Genomic DNA, 15079 nt, shown 5'->3' on the forward strand with positions numbered 1-15079 from the left:
AACTCACTCTAAAGCCCAAACAGGCCTTAAATTTTTAACCCTCTCAGACCAGTCTCTCAAGCAGCAGGGACAGGAGACTTGTGCCAACAGGTTCTGGAAAGCAGGCCCTCTTACACTCTCATCTGCTGGTTGCACCCTTCCCTGACTGGGTTCAGGGTTAGGGTACTGCTCAAGAAAGCCAGGGAGGGCCAGTGAATAGCACATACTGTCTTTTGGTCCCCAACAACCCTCTCACATAGCAGGGACCTCATCAGCTCTTTTCAGAGGCTAGGACATGCATCTGCAGCTCAGAGAAGACCTGTGTCACATAACTGAGGCAACCGTGAGCTCAGAGCAGCCCCGCCCCTCCTGGCTATGTAGCCTCTAGCATATTCCTGACTTGTGGAGCCTGTTTCTTTAGGGAAGACTCATGATCATTGTCTTGGTTTGTTTTTTTTTTTTTTTTTTTTTTTTTTTTTGGTTGGGGGAGGGGTTCTGGTAGGATTAAGTGAGGTATTTATCTGGAAAAAAAAGTCTCTAGCAAGGGTCCAGTATAAAGCAGAGAATCAATACATATCAGCTGTTTACAGATCAAAAGGAAAACAGTTGGGTAGTTTTAAAATACAAAGAACTGATTAGTCCAACTACTTAGTTTGAACCCTCTATCTTATACTTGAGTGGCAAGCCTGGAGTGGAGCATTCTAAAGGTAGAGGTAGGAGTTTGAGAAGTTCAAGGCCAGCCTGGGATACAGGAGACTCTGTCCAATCAAACCAAAGCCTACCCTCAGATTTGCCCTTTCATCCTAATGCTACCTTCTAAAATGCTGAGAAAGTCCAGTGGCCCCTTGCAGTAGCCATCTGAAGACAAGTATGTTCCCATATTGTCATCCTTACTCTTCAGCTCTTCTTCCTTGACTGTGGTCTAGAAGAACGCCCAATCCCACAGAGCACTCCACGATCTCCTCTTAACTAGCTGTGTGAACTTAAACCAGTCTTTCTTCCTTCCTTCTTTCTCTTTTGGGTTTCTTTCTTTGTTTTGGGTTTCTCATTTGTTTTTTTGAGACAGGGTTTCCCTGTGTAGCCCTAGCTAACCTGGAACTCACTCTGTAGACCAGGCTGGCCTCAAACTCACAGAAAAAAACAAAGTTTAAGTGAGTCTTCTAAGTCTCCAAATCTCTAATGTCATGTGCATAGTAAGGCAAAATAATTCTCACCTCACAAAGACAACCCTGAGGGCTAAAGCAGATAGATAAAAATAGTATTAGTTAGACCAGTAGTGAGCACACTTTTAATCCCAGCACTCAGGAGGCAGAGGCAGGTAGATCTCTGTGAGTTCAAGGCCAGCCTAGTCTAAAAAAGAATTTTAACTAGAACCAAGTCTGATGGGAGATGTCATTCTGTATGTTTCTCTTATTGGTTAATGAATAAAGCACTGTTGGCCAATAGGAAAGCAAGATAGGCGAGACTAGGAGACTAGGAGGAGAGGGGAAGTGGTAGGGAGGAGTTTCATCATGGAGGACAGAGAGAGTAGGATGCCACCCAGTAGGCTGGGTTTCTTAAGACAAGCCAGCTAAGAAAGCATAGTTCATCAGTTCACCAGAGTCTAGCCACCTATACAGCAGACCAAAGATGTAACGGATACTCTGTAAAGGTAAGAATGAAGGAAGAAACAGAGTCAGACATTAAACCACTGGCCCAAAGAAGAGCCAAGTATCACCAAATTACATGTTGTCCAGGGCTGTCTCAGAGATTCAGAACTGTACATGTAGCACACATTTTTATTTTAAAAAAGAGAGAAATAGGAGGCTGGAGAGGACCTGGGTTCAATTCCCAGCACCCACATGGAAGCTCCCAACAGTCTGTAACTCCAGTTCCATGGGATCCGGCACCCTCACACACACATACATGTAGGTAAAGCACATAAAATAAAAACCAATGATTTTAAAAGAGAAAAATAAAAACAACTAAGTAAGTCAATGCTGGGAGTGGTAGTGTGGGCCTGTAGTTCTGGCAGGAACTCTAGGGTACCTAGCCACAGTGAGTCCCAACACAGCATGGGCGACCGTGAGGCTCTTCAGTTGTCATGTCCTTCTAGGTCCTGAAGTCCCAGTGCATGAAAGCACCATACAGAGGATGCTCAATGTATCCATACGGAATTCTTTCCAACTAAACAATTGCCAGTTGCTCTGCTTCTTCCCATTAAGGGCTCACACACTTAAGAGTCTGCCTGGGTCTCAGAAAGTTTTATTTTTGTTATTGTGTGTGTATATGTGAGTGTGAGCACCATGTGGAGGTCAGAGGGCAACTTGTGGAAGATCTCCTTCAACTCAGATCTGGGGATTGAGCTCAGGTTGCCAGGCTTGCTGCAGAGAAGTACCTTCACCAGCTAAGCCACTTCACTGGTACAAATCTGGACTTTTGAACCATGTTGAGATTTGGAGAATTCTTCCAGGTGGACTAGGACTAAATGTATTTTGCATTACAAAAGGTCAAGAATATGTGGCAGTCAGGGGTCAAATGTTATGAATAAGAAATAGCCCCCAAGGCTCATGTGTCCAATGCTTCCTCCCCAGCTGCTGGCACTATTTTGGGAGGTTGATGAAACTTTAGTGGGTGGGTGTAACTGAAGGAAAGAGCATCAAGCTTGAATGCTATCCCTCATCCCGTTTCCCTCCTTTTGCTCTGTTTTCTGTTTCTCATGAGATGGAAAACTCAACACTTACTCATGCCACCATGGAGCCGCCAAGCAGTCATGGACTGAACACCCGGAAACAAAAGCAAAAAAATAAGGCTTTCCTATTTAAAAGGGGAAAAATGCCACTCATGACAACTCTAAGACTGGCCAAATATTGTTAACATTGCAATTGTGATCAGTATGTCATATATTCTCTTTCCCTCAGTGACTACCAGGGAAGGAATCCCAAGCCCAAATAAAGGTTGTTGTTCAATTATTGTGCCAAACTAACCCCTTTATACGTAATACTTCCTTTAAAAGATGTGGCTTGAAAGTAAGGGCCTCCAAAGAGACGGAAAGAGGAAAAGATCCGGACCTACAGGCAGTTTAATCCAAACTATGACAGAAAGGGTTGTCTCCTGTATACTGATGAACTACAACTTGCTGGGCCTGATGAAATAGTCCTATAACTCCAGTGTTGCTTAGAAAGCTGAGGCTAGAACAGCACAGGTTCAAGGCCTACATGGACTAGTAAATTCAGCATGGGCAACTTACAAAGTGCCTATCTAACTTCTAAAGGGCCAGCAATGTGTCTCAGTAAGCAGAAGCGCTTGCTATGCAAGCCTGACAAACTACGTTTAATCCCACAAACCCACAATGAAGTAGAGAGTTGATCATTTGACTTCATACAAGTCACAGAACATGCAAGCAGTGGTGTGTGTATATGAAAGCATGTGCAGCATGCTCACATGTATGCACACACAACACTCAGAGTAATAATACATTTTTTACAAAGTAAAAAGCAAGGGCAGGTAATACAGCTGTGTGGGGCTTGCCTAGCATGCTAAAGGCCCTGGGTTTAACCCCCAGTGCTGTCAAAACCAAACCAAAACATAGAAAAGTGGCAACTTCTCAGAGAAGCCTATATCCATGCTCTGAGACATCTTTCCCAAGCACCTCTTTCCTTCTCTTAGTACTCATGATGAACATCTATATTAAAAACTTTCTTCAATAATAGACTGAAAGAAAAACTCAACCATTTATGCCAGACATGATGGCTCACATTTATAATTCCAGCACTCAGGAGATGGAGGCAGGAGGATCAGCCTTGAATAGGCAAGAGTCCATCTCAAAAGAGAAAAATGAAATACAAATGAAGAAATCAACTGTTCAGCCTCAGATTCATTCTAGCTAGTTACTCTCTGGTTGGTTTTGGAACAGATAGCTCAGTGGTTAAGAGCATTCACTGGCTGCTCTTGCAGAGTAGCTGGGTTCAATTCCCAGCACCCACTTGGCAGCTCACAACCATCTGTAACTACAGTTTCAGGGCATCACACACATGTGGTACACATGCATACATACTTGCAAGCAAAAGAATCATACATATAGAAATAAATCTTTTAAAAAGAAAAGAAAAAAAAAACCTTAGGTATTACACTCACCAAAACATTCATTTTTCCTTTAATGATTTTTTTTCTTCTTTTCTCTCTCTCTCTCTCTCTCTCTCTCTCTTTCTTTTTCTTTGAGGCAGGGTTTCTCTGTATTGCTTTGGAGCCTGTCCTGGAACTCACTCTGCAGACCAGGCTGGCCTAGAACTCACAGAGAGATCCGCCTGCCTCTGCTGGGACTAAAGGCGTGCACCACCAAGGCCTGGCTCCAGCCACCTTTTATGTAAGTTTATTTTATTTTTTAGGTTTCTCAAGACAGGGTTTCTCTGTGTAACAGTTCTGGCTATACTGATACTCACTTTGTAGACCAGGCTGGCCTGGAACTACTGAGAATTACCTGACTCTGCCTGCCTAGTGCTGAGATTAAAGACATACACCACCACTGCCTTGCCTAAAAATTCAATTCTTAAAGATACAAGACTTACAAGAAAAAATAATCTAGAACTCAAACTAGAAATAGTCCAAAGGGTTCATTCATTCAGCGTATGAGCACACACTGACACTCACAACTTAAGTGAAGACCAGTGAGCACAGGTGTATTCTGAACACAGCTAATATACACATCCTTACCTTAGAAGATACCCCAGAAGCATTTTCTTCTCAAAACTGTTTTAGGCTTTGTTTATTGATTGGTTGATTTATTTTGTTTTGTTTGACAATGGGTATCATCATGTATTCCTGGCTGGCCTGAAACTATGTAGAGCAGGTTGGCCTCAAACTCACAGAGATCTGGCAGGCTTTGTTTGAAAAGAAATGCTTGGACCAAGTATAATTATACCACTATAATCCCAATACCTGGGAGGTGGAGGCAGGAGAATAAAGACTATAAAGCTAGTTAGCACGAACTACATGATGATTTCAAGGTCAGCCTGGGCTACATGAGATCTTGTTTTAAAATACCCACACACAAAAGAACACTTACCTGACAATTTATCCCTATCACCCACCCCATCCTTGGAAGGAATGGAAAAGCTACAGCTACTGTACTGGGCATATTGTAAACTCAAACTTGAGAACAAAACTTTCAAGTTGCTCCACCAATACATTGCACCTCAAGAGATTTAAGAAAATCAAAGACCTTTGGGAGAAATACATTCAGCCGCTAAGACGTAAACCCTCAAACCCGATTTCTAGAAGTCATGGTAAGGCAGATGAGAGCAAACCAGAAGTCATCAAGTAACTCCAATCACCCGACTGGGGGAGGGGGAAGGGGATCCACTAAAGCTTTTCAGAAAGGGATCCTGCTGATTTGCAGTTTCTCTATCTCTACACTTCTTATTTACCCTTTGAAGTTGGGTGCTAATAAACAGCCCACTCCCAAACAGAGACCTTTTGTACTGGGCGCTATAGTCGATGATGCAAACACCTTGGCAAAGTTCAGTTTGGTGCCAGGATGAGCCACTGAAGGCATCTGCGGCTGCCAGAAGCCTGAACACACACACACACACACACTCACGCTCACACTCACACGAGGGGGAGAGAGAGGGAAGGAGGAGGGAGAGGAAAGGGGCAAACTGAGAGAGAGAAACAGAGACACGGAAAGAGCAGGTCAGGTCATTGACCTCTTGAAACTTCCACCTGCCCCTTTCTTCCTGAGAGCGATCAGCGCCAGATCAGATGTCAAAAACTCCGCAAAAATAAATAAATAAAAGTCCCGTGATAGGACGACTTCCACCTCTACCCCGGTGGAGCCTCCGAGACCCCTATAGCCTTCTCCCTACCTCCCAGCCAGCCCTCTGCTAGCCTCCCACCCCCGGCCCACTCCGCCCTTCCTCCCCGCCGAGGCCTGTCCCTTCTCGGGACACCCCGAAGTCCCGAGACGGTCGGGCTCAGGCCCCCAGCACGGGAGCCGGCCCAGAGGGGGCGGCCCGGGTGCTGGAGCCCGACCCCGACTCGGCGCCTGCAGCGGGGATGGGGCGGCGGTGACCCGTACCTGTCAGATCTCTTCCCGGGACCAGCAGCGGAGCAACTTCAGGAGCCCATGTCGATCCGGGGGGCCCGGCCCCTCTCCCGGGAGCAGGGGCGCGGATCCCGGGAAGGGGGCTGGGGACCCGGGCAGCTCTAGCCTCTTCCCATGCTCCCCGCCCGGCGCTTGGCCGGGGCCGGACAGCGCCTCCGCCCGCCCCTGCGCACCGCCTCACACCCGCGCTCACACACACTCACACTCCCTCGCGCGCTCTCACACACGCACTCCCCTCCCTCCTCCTCCTCTGTTTATCTCCTCCAGCTGTCTGGGGACCCAGGAGAAGCTCCGCACTGCGCCTGCGCCACGCAGTCTCCGCGTCCGCCCCGCGTCCCGCGGTCGGCGGCTACGCTACGGCGATGGCGCCCGGCAGTTTCCAGAATAGTGAGCGCGGGCCTCAGTCCTCCCTGCCCCCCCATCGCGCGCCCGGTCAACGTCTGCTGCCGGTGGCGCCCACTAACCTGCTAGCGGGGAAGCCCCCGCTCCGCCGGGGCCAATCGGCTTCACCGCTCGCGGGAACGGCAGCCAGGGGGCGGGCGGGAAAGCCGGACTCAGTCCTGGAGTATCATGGGAATCGTAGTTTTCCGCCATCGTGGCGCTCCTGCAGCGTGAGCTTGCCCCGCCCGGTTACCATTAGTTACCTGGACGCATCTCCCATCCCACAGCGGGATTAAGATGCTCTCTTCACACCTTTTCTGGGACCTAATACCATATGCTCACCCGGAATCCAACACAGACAGCCCCTCTAAGGGCTCTTCAAAACTGCCTTTGATCCAGTAAACTAGGGAACACCTTAAGGCTACGACCCAGAGTCCTCCCAGTGCCTCAGCCTACGACCCAGAGTCCTCCCAGTGCCTCAGCCTACTCCTCCCCGTTCTAGGGGGGGGTTGCTGAAGTAGCAAATTCCATGCTGGAATTTTTCGGGAGCGGGAAGGAAGAGAATCGTTCCTATGTTGGGTGGCCTGGAGTAGTCAGCCACACACTCTTGGAACCCAGATTGATGGCAGACAAGGCCCATCTAATACTAGTCATCACTACTGTCAGAACAGTGAAAGTCAGACTTTCAAGCCTTGAGGAGTCTCAAGGTCAGAGCGGAGACACCCTCCTCTCTGAGGAAGTTCCTAAGGTGACACAGTAGGCACTAAGGCTAACTTAAGGCAGATAGACCAGAAGCTTCAACTCTAAAACATTGTCATAACCTTCTAGAAGAAGAAATGTCACCTATACCAATGTCCAATGAATGACACTTATTTTCACTGTATTGAGTATATATCGATAGGTACAACTGTTTATATGTTTTACAAAAGAGGAAAGAAGCATAAAGAAGTCAAAAGCTTCTAGCCCGGGTCACATAGCGGATAAGAGATTGAAGCCAGGCAGAGCTCACTATCAAGGACTAAATACAAACATTTAGCACTCAAGAGTATTGGTTATATGTTTACCATTCTGTGAGTGTCCTTTTTGCCCATTTCTGTTCAAATCACTCATGTGAATTAGTTCAAACTGATTTCTTTCCATCTGGAGAAGAACCTACTCTTGTGAATTGAGCTCAGTCTTCAGTGCCCTTCCCCTAAAAAGGTTGTGGGGCATGCCTCCTGACCTTTCCCACATAGCTGGACTGATGATGGATAGAGGGATAGATAGACAGACAGACAGACAGACACAGATTGATAGATGATAGATAGTCACACAAACACATTTAGTTGGGTATGGTGACACATAGCATTTAAATGCCAGTACCTTCGAGGTAGAGACAATCCAATCTATACTACTTGAAGCTAGTGATTTCCAGCCCAGCTGGGGCTATAAAATGAGACCCTGTCTCACCAAAACCAAACCACAGACATTGAGACTAGAAGAAGGCCTTGACATTATCTACCCACAGCTCTCTAGCTTCAGGCTATGGCCTTGGTTAGGGTGACTGGGTCAGTAAAGCTACAATGTAGCTAATATTTATCCTCCATCCCCCCAAGAGAGGTAAGTGTTTCCAGTGGATTAAACAACACTCCCTCAATCATGTGCTAAGAAGTGGCAGACTTTGACATCAAAACCTAGATAATTCTAATCCACTAATAATCCCCCATTATTTTAATAGGGACTTGTTCTAGGTGACAAGGTGACAGAATTGACAAGGAAGAGGAGTGGATTGTATTTCTGTGACAGGATATATTTGTTGTCAGAACAAATGATGTCAAGGAATGGATGACTGGAAGTAATAACCACAGTAACTACTGCCTATTTTCTGGCTGGTATTCACTGGAGCCCTCATGCTTGGTCACATGCTGTCTCCATATATAGTTCACATATATGTATCTGTATGTGCACACATCTACAGTCACACACACTAATTAACTAGGCTAACCTTTAGAAAGGATACATATTACTCTTAACCTGGACTGGCTAGTATTTCGTCAGCTTCACACAAACCGGTCACTGGGGAAGGGGAGCCTCAATTGAGAAAATGCTCCCACCACACTGGCCTGTGGGCAAGCCTGTGGGACAGTTTTTTTTTTTTTTTTTTGAATAATTGCTGTGAGAGGGCCCAGGAGGACCCAGTCCATGATGAGTAGTGCCACCCACGTGTTATGGAATAATCATTTTGTACACTGTGAAGATGTCTTTGCCAAGGCATCTTCTGATTGGTTTAGTAAAAGGCTGACTGGCCAATAGTTAGGCAGGAAAGCCAAACTGAGAGGATGCTGTAAAGAAGGGCAGAGTCATTAGGGGGCACCAGTGAGATGCAGAGGAAGCAGAAGATGAACATGCTGTGCTGAATGAAAAGATACTGCTGTGTGGTAGAGCATAATTATAAAAACTAATTAGTAACAAGCCTAAGCTATCAGCCGAGCATTCATAACTAATATATAGTCATTGTGTGGTGATTTGGGAGCAGAGCTGGCTGTCGGGACACAGAAAAGTCAGCCTACACCTACAGGCAGGTAGGTGGTCCTGAGTTGCATAGGAATACAAGCTGAGCAAGCCAAATACAAGCTGAGCAAGCCATGAGGAGCAAGCCAGCAAGCAGTGCTCCTCCAGCCTCTGCTTCAGTTCCTGCCTTGAATCCCTGCCCTGACTTCCCTCCATGATGTTCTGTGAAAGAGTCATGTGTGATTTCCTCCCCCAGTTGTTTTTGACCATGGTGTTTTAGCACAGCAATAGAAACTCTAACTAAGCCCGACAATGGTGGTGCATGCCTTTAGTCCCAGAACTGGGAAGCAGAGGCAGGCAGAACTAGAGTGAGTTCCAGCACAGGCTCCAAAACTACAGAGAAACCTTGTTCTAAAAAATAAAATAAAAATAAAGAAACCCTAATTTATTCATTTACGAGAGAGAGAGAGAGAGAGAGAGAGAGAGAGAGAGAGAGAGGTGAACAGCCAGGTAGGATATAGCAAATCACTTGCAAGACCTGAGCTTTGATCCTCAGCACCACAGAAAGATTAACTTCAGAATCAGACATACCTTCTAGCTATAAGTGGATTCAGATTCGCTGAAGAGCCTTCTAAGCCATCAGAGCTGGGTGAGTTTTTGGGAGCCCTTAAGCTTTCCATCACTGGTAGTATTCAAGTCCAGAACACAGTATAGTTATGTCTCCAAGACACTCTAGACCCAATTATTGTATTAGGGAGATACCTAAAGGATAAATTCCTATAATCTTTGTTTGTTTTTGAACAAAGAACATTCAAATCCAATTTAAGGTAATGAATTCATAGCTGCCTTTTCCCCCCAAGTAAAAAGATGCCAAATTGATGGCTGACTCAGCAATGATAGCCATTATGCCATCATTTTCATCTGATTAGATTCCCTGGTTAAAGCAACAGTGGTCAACTGGAACTCGAAGATTCTCATATTTACAACCCAGCAATTCTTTTTTTTTTTCTTTGAGTCTTGTAGCCTTCATTGTTCTGAAACTCCATATGTAGACCCGGTTGGCCTTGGACTTCCCAAGAGCTGGCTGCCTTTGCCACTGAGATTAAAGATGTGCACTACCACATTCAGCAACAACCTAGCAATTCTAACACCACAGAACTGTCCTACATGGGCACAAGGAGACAGACAGGCAAGGATGCTCCTTCCAGCTCCACTACAATAGCAAAACAAAGTCACAAGAACACAATTATCCTGTACAAGAGTCAGCAAATATGGTGGCTTTTCCATAGTGCAATATTCAAAGCATCTCAAAATTGCAGGAATGAGTAAAATTGGAAGTTGAAAGACAATAAAGATGATACCATTTTTGAGTCTCAAATATAAACACAAAAATATGTATACCTGGGCTGGAGAGATGGTGTGGCAGTTGAGAGTTACTAGGTGGTCTTCCCAATGACCCAGGTTAGATTCCCAGCACCCACATGATGTCTCACAGCCACCTCTAACTTCAGTTCTAGGGGAATCCAAGATCTAATGGCCTTTGCAGGCACTGCCTGCCTGTGGCACACAGACATACATGTATGCAAACACTCACATACATAAAATGAAAAACTTCTAAAAAACAAAAGAAACTGCGATTTAACAAATATGTATAGGCAGGCATGGTAACACACACCTTTAATCCCAGCACTGGAGAGCCAGAGGCAGATGGATCTCTGTGAGTTCAAGGCCAGCCTGGTCTATAGAGTGAGTTCTAGGACAGCAGGGAATACAGAGAAACTCTGTCTCAAAAGCAAAACAAAACAAAAGCGGCAAAGAAAAAACCCTTCTGGTTACAAACCCTTTTTAGAGTAAATCTAGTTCACCATTAGTAAAGGTTTGAGACCCTTTCTGCTGGTCCCCTCAGCTGACCCAGAAAACTGTGGCCTAGAATAATTAATATAGTTAAGTGAGTCACTTAAAGGCCTTTGTTGTCCCGGGGCCCAGACTGACTGCAGCCTGCTGGTGTGAGAAGCTCGGCTGCTCTCTGTGCCTGCTCTGACGTTCTTCTCCATTACCTTATTGATCTGTATTCCTTTTCGAAGACCTTAGTAATGTAAAAAGAATCCAATCATGTTCCCCAGACTAGTGTCTTGTTTTTTTAGGGGGTAGGGGTGAGAGTGAGACAGGCCTTTCCATGTAAGTTATGCTGGCTCGGAACTCACTACACAGTGGGAGCTACCCTCAAACTTGTGAGAATCCTCCTACCTCAGCCACCATGCCTAGCTACTTAAGTCTCTGGACAGGGTCTCACGGAACCCAGTCTGGTCTTGATTTCTGGATCCTTCTGTCTGGATCTTCCAAGTGATAGGATTGAAGATGTATCCCACCATTCCCTCTGCAAAAACTAGTTTTCCTTTGTGTGTGTGTGGCTGCACACATGGAGGTCAGGTCAACCCCAGGTGCTATTCTTCATTGCTAACCATCTCAATTTTTAAAATTATGCATCTATTTCATGGGGGGGGGAGCATGTAGAGGTAAGAGAACAACCTTTTGGGGTTCAGTTCTCCCCTTCCGCCTTGTTTTGAGGGAGGGTCAGGAAAGTTGGCCTCCTAGCTGTTGTCTCCATCTCCCATCTCAGAGTAGCAGGGTTGGGATGAGTACCACTACCACTATCTGCCTTTGTATGTGGGTTCTAGGGGTCAAACTTAGGTCACCAAGTATACACACTGGTTTTTGTTTTTTGAACAAATGAGCGGTCTCCAAGGCCTCATATTGGTGGGCTTTATAAAAACCAAAAATCGTGTTGTGGGGGGGCATGGTGCATTTTCAGGAACAATTGGGAACCAGAAAACAACTTTGTGAAGTAGTTTTGTCCTCCTACCTTTATGTAGGTTCTGGGGATCAAACTCAGATTTTACTTTTTTTTTTTTTTTTTTTTTTTTTTTTTTTTTTTTTTTTTTTTTGGTTTTTCAAGACAGTGTTTCTCTGTGGCTTTGGAGGCTGATAGCTCTTGTAGCCCAGGATGGTCTCGAACTCAGAGATCCACCACCTGCCTCTGCCTCCCAAGACCTGGGATTAAAGGTGTGTACTACCACGGCCCGGCCAGGTTTTACTTCTTGAATAGTATCTTACAGAGGAGGAAAGCTATGTTACATCATGCATGGAATGCATGGAATGCATCATGCATGGAATATACATGCAGACAAGTGACTGAATCCATTTCACATGACAGTTGCTGTTCTCACTACTCTCTGTGCATTGTTTGTTTTCTACTTCTGAACCTGATTTCAGGAGCCACTAATGGGTGATAGCCCGCCACTCATGTGCCTGTAAGCTGATGACTGGCACTTTTGAAGGAAGCTACCTACCGCACTGGGCCGTGTTTCATATAAGCCGAGGAGGAGAAAGGAGTAATGATGGTCCTCAAACCTGTAGCTCTCCAACTCTAACATCTGTACAAACCCGGGTGGGGGTGGAGGGGTGGGAGGTGGGCTGGAAGGTGTAGCTCAAGTGGTGGAGTACTGAATGAGTCTGAGCTCTGTGCTCCAGCTGGAGGGTGGGGGTGAAGAAACCGGACTTATCAGGGAGGATCAAGCCACACAGTCACAGGTGAAGACTCTATATGCTGTAAAGGAATTCAAGGGTAGGAAGGTTCACTAGCAGAGGCCGATGTTGGGAATGTGCATATAGAGAAAGGCTGGACAGGCTGGTGCACATCTGTAATCTGGGCCCTTGGGAGGTAAAAGATGAAGGAATGGGAGTTTAGGGTCATTCTTGCCTGCACAGAGTAGTCAAGGTCAGCCTGATACATGATACCCTGTCTTAAGAAGGAATTCAGGTTGAGAGCTGGAAAACCTTATACATTTACTCTTTCAACCTCTAGTGGCACCCAGGACACACAGGATGAGGACAGAAGCACCTTAAATACCATCAGGTTAGTCTGACACCACCTCCTCCATACTGGAAATGTTCTGCTCTTCTGCTGTGCAGTATAATAGTTACCGCCCACAACTGTCTGCCAAGCTATGGAAATATAGCTGAGAACTGGATTTTTTGTTTGTTTATTTGTTTGTTTTTCAAGACGGGAGTGCCTCTGCAGCTCTGGCCGTCCTGGAACTAGCTCTGTAGAACAGGCTGGCCTTGAACTTGGAAATCTGCCTGCCTCTGCCTCTTGAGTACTGAGACTAAAAACCCAATTTCAAATTTCAACTAGTTTTAATTAATTTAAATTAGGATAGCCACTAGTGGCTAGTGTTGACCTTCTTAACAACTCAAATATATATCCCAATCCTTTAGTCTATGAACAAAAGACTGAGGCTCTGAAAGATGACTGTGCAATAATCTTGTACCATGAGTGAATGGGAAAGGATTTGTAGACGTGGTCTAATGAGCACTGATAGGTAGATATACAAACTGAAAACAATCTGGGTCTCTAGGACTGATCCAATCACAAAAGTAGATGATAACTTCTCTAGACCTCACATTTCTTCTATAAAATGAGGAGTTTTAAAGAAGGTGTGATGGCATAATGTTGCCGATCCTATTGCTTAGGAGACTGGGGCAGAAAGATTGCTATGAGTCTGAGGCTGGCCAAGGACGCAGAGCCAGACCGTATTTCAAACTAACAAACCAGGCAGTAGTGGTGTCACCTTTAATCCTAGCAATGGGAGGCAGAGGCAAGGGGATCTCTGTGAGTCTGAGGCCAACCTGATCTACTGAGCGAGTTCAAAGACAGTCTCCAAAGCTACAGAGAAACCCTGTCTTGAAAAACAAAACAAAACAAAAAAAAACAAACAAACAAAAGAACTCAATACCAACAAACCACAACCCCTCCTAAAAAAGCAAAAACAAAAACCACAGTTTGATTCTTGATCTGAAATCTTTTCTAATTCAGGGATTCTAATAGGGTAATCAGTGTGCCTGCCTTTCACAGTGCCACCTCGTGGCTGACTGTGAACACTACATCTCCTTTCGGACAACCTTTGGTCAGGGATGAGATTCACTCCTCTGATCTACTTTCCCCACACATGATGTGGGCAACACCTTACTGCTGACTCTTCTAGAAAATGTTCTAGGGTGTTTCCTGACCGATTACCTCTCACCTTCAGCATCCATAAAACTAGGGCTTTGTGGCCGCACTGGATGGGGCCACTTCAAAAGTCTCCTGTCCTCTGGCCTGCAGCTTGGTGGCTCCTAGTTTGAGTTCTTTTCTTTTTCTGGAGTGTCAGCAGGTAGAATGTCACGAGCCCCCTTAACAGTCTGGGAACAGTTCAGAAAAATCTCCAAAGTCCCTGACTCCAGGGTCCTAAACACTAATTTTATGAGCCTTAGGTTGCAAAATAAAGATAAAATACCCACCTATAAGCCCGGTGGTGGTGCACACCTTTAATCCCAATACTTGGGAGGCAGAGGTGGGTGGATCTCTGTGGGTTGGGGCCAATCTGGTCTACAGAGTAAATTCCAGGACAGCCAGTGCTGTTACAATAGAGAAACTCCGTCTCCTTGGGAGGGGAGAAAAAGCAACTGTGGGGGACAGGGGAGGAAAGGATTTACCTCACACCTCTCAGGTCATACTCCCTCACTAAGGGAAGTCAGGGCAAAAACTCAAGGCAGGGACCTGGAGGCAGGAGCTGATGCAGAGACCATAGAGGGGTGCTGCCTAATGGCTTGATCAACTTGCATTTTTTATAGCAGCCAGGACCACTAGCCCAGGGTTGGCACTACCCACAGTGAGCTGGGCCCTCCCATATCCATCATCAAGAAAGCACTGACATGGGCTTGCCCACAGCATTTTCTCAGTTGAGGTACTCTATTAGATGTGATCCCAGCCAGCTTCAACTCAGGGAGCAGATGGTTGAAGCTGGAGAGGTGGCTCAGTGGTTAGAGTCCAGCTCTTCCAGAGGACCTAGTTTAACTCCAGCACCCACATGACCACTCACAGCTGTCTGGATTTCCAATTGTGGGGGGGGGGGGGTCCAATGTCCTTTTCCAGACTCCATGAGCAATTCACGCATGTGATGCACAGAACCATGCAAAATACCCAAACACATAAAGATTAAAAATAAATTTTTAAAAATTAGTAGACAGAACCAGAGGATTCGCTCAACCTGGAAGGCTCTCAGATGATCACCTGGTCCAATCCCCTCTTCTTCCGTTCTCCCATGG

The 15079-nt window shown here is 45.8% G+C and overlaps 1 protein-coding gene across 3 annotated transcripts in view; it reads right to left on the reverse strand.

Moving 5' to 3' along the window:
• The window catches only part of Wdtc1 (WD and tetratricopeptide repeats 1), a 61645-nt gene that overhangs the window by 40625 nt on the left and 5941 nt on the right, over window positions 1–15079 (reverse strand). Inside the window, exon 1 of one of the 3 annotated variants that reach the window (XM_051189030.1) lies at window positions 6526–6635. The exons of 1 other annotated variant lie outside the window; for it this stretch is intronic. The gene's annotated coding sequence lies outside the window, so the exon portion shown is untranslated. Of the gene's footprint in view, window positions 1–6034; window positions 6418–6525; window positions 6636–15079 lie in introns of those variants that run through there. One more of the 3 variants, XM_051189029.1, reaches the window with a different exon arrangement.

The sequence above is a fragment of the Phodopus roborovskii genome, unplaced genomic scaffold (assembly GCF_943737965.1).
Source record: "Phodopus roborovskii unplaced genomic scaffold, PHOROB, whole genome shotgun sequence".
NCBI lineage: Eukaryota > Metazoa > Chordata > Mammalia > Rodentia > Cricetidae > Phodopus > Phodopus roborovskii.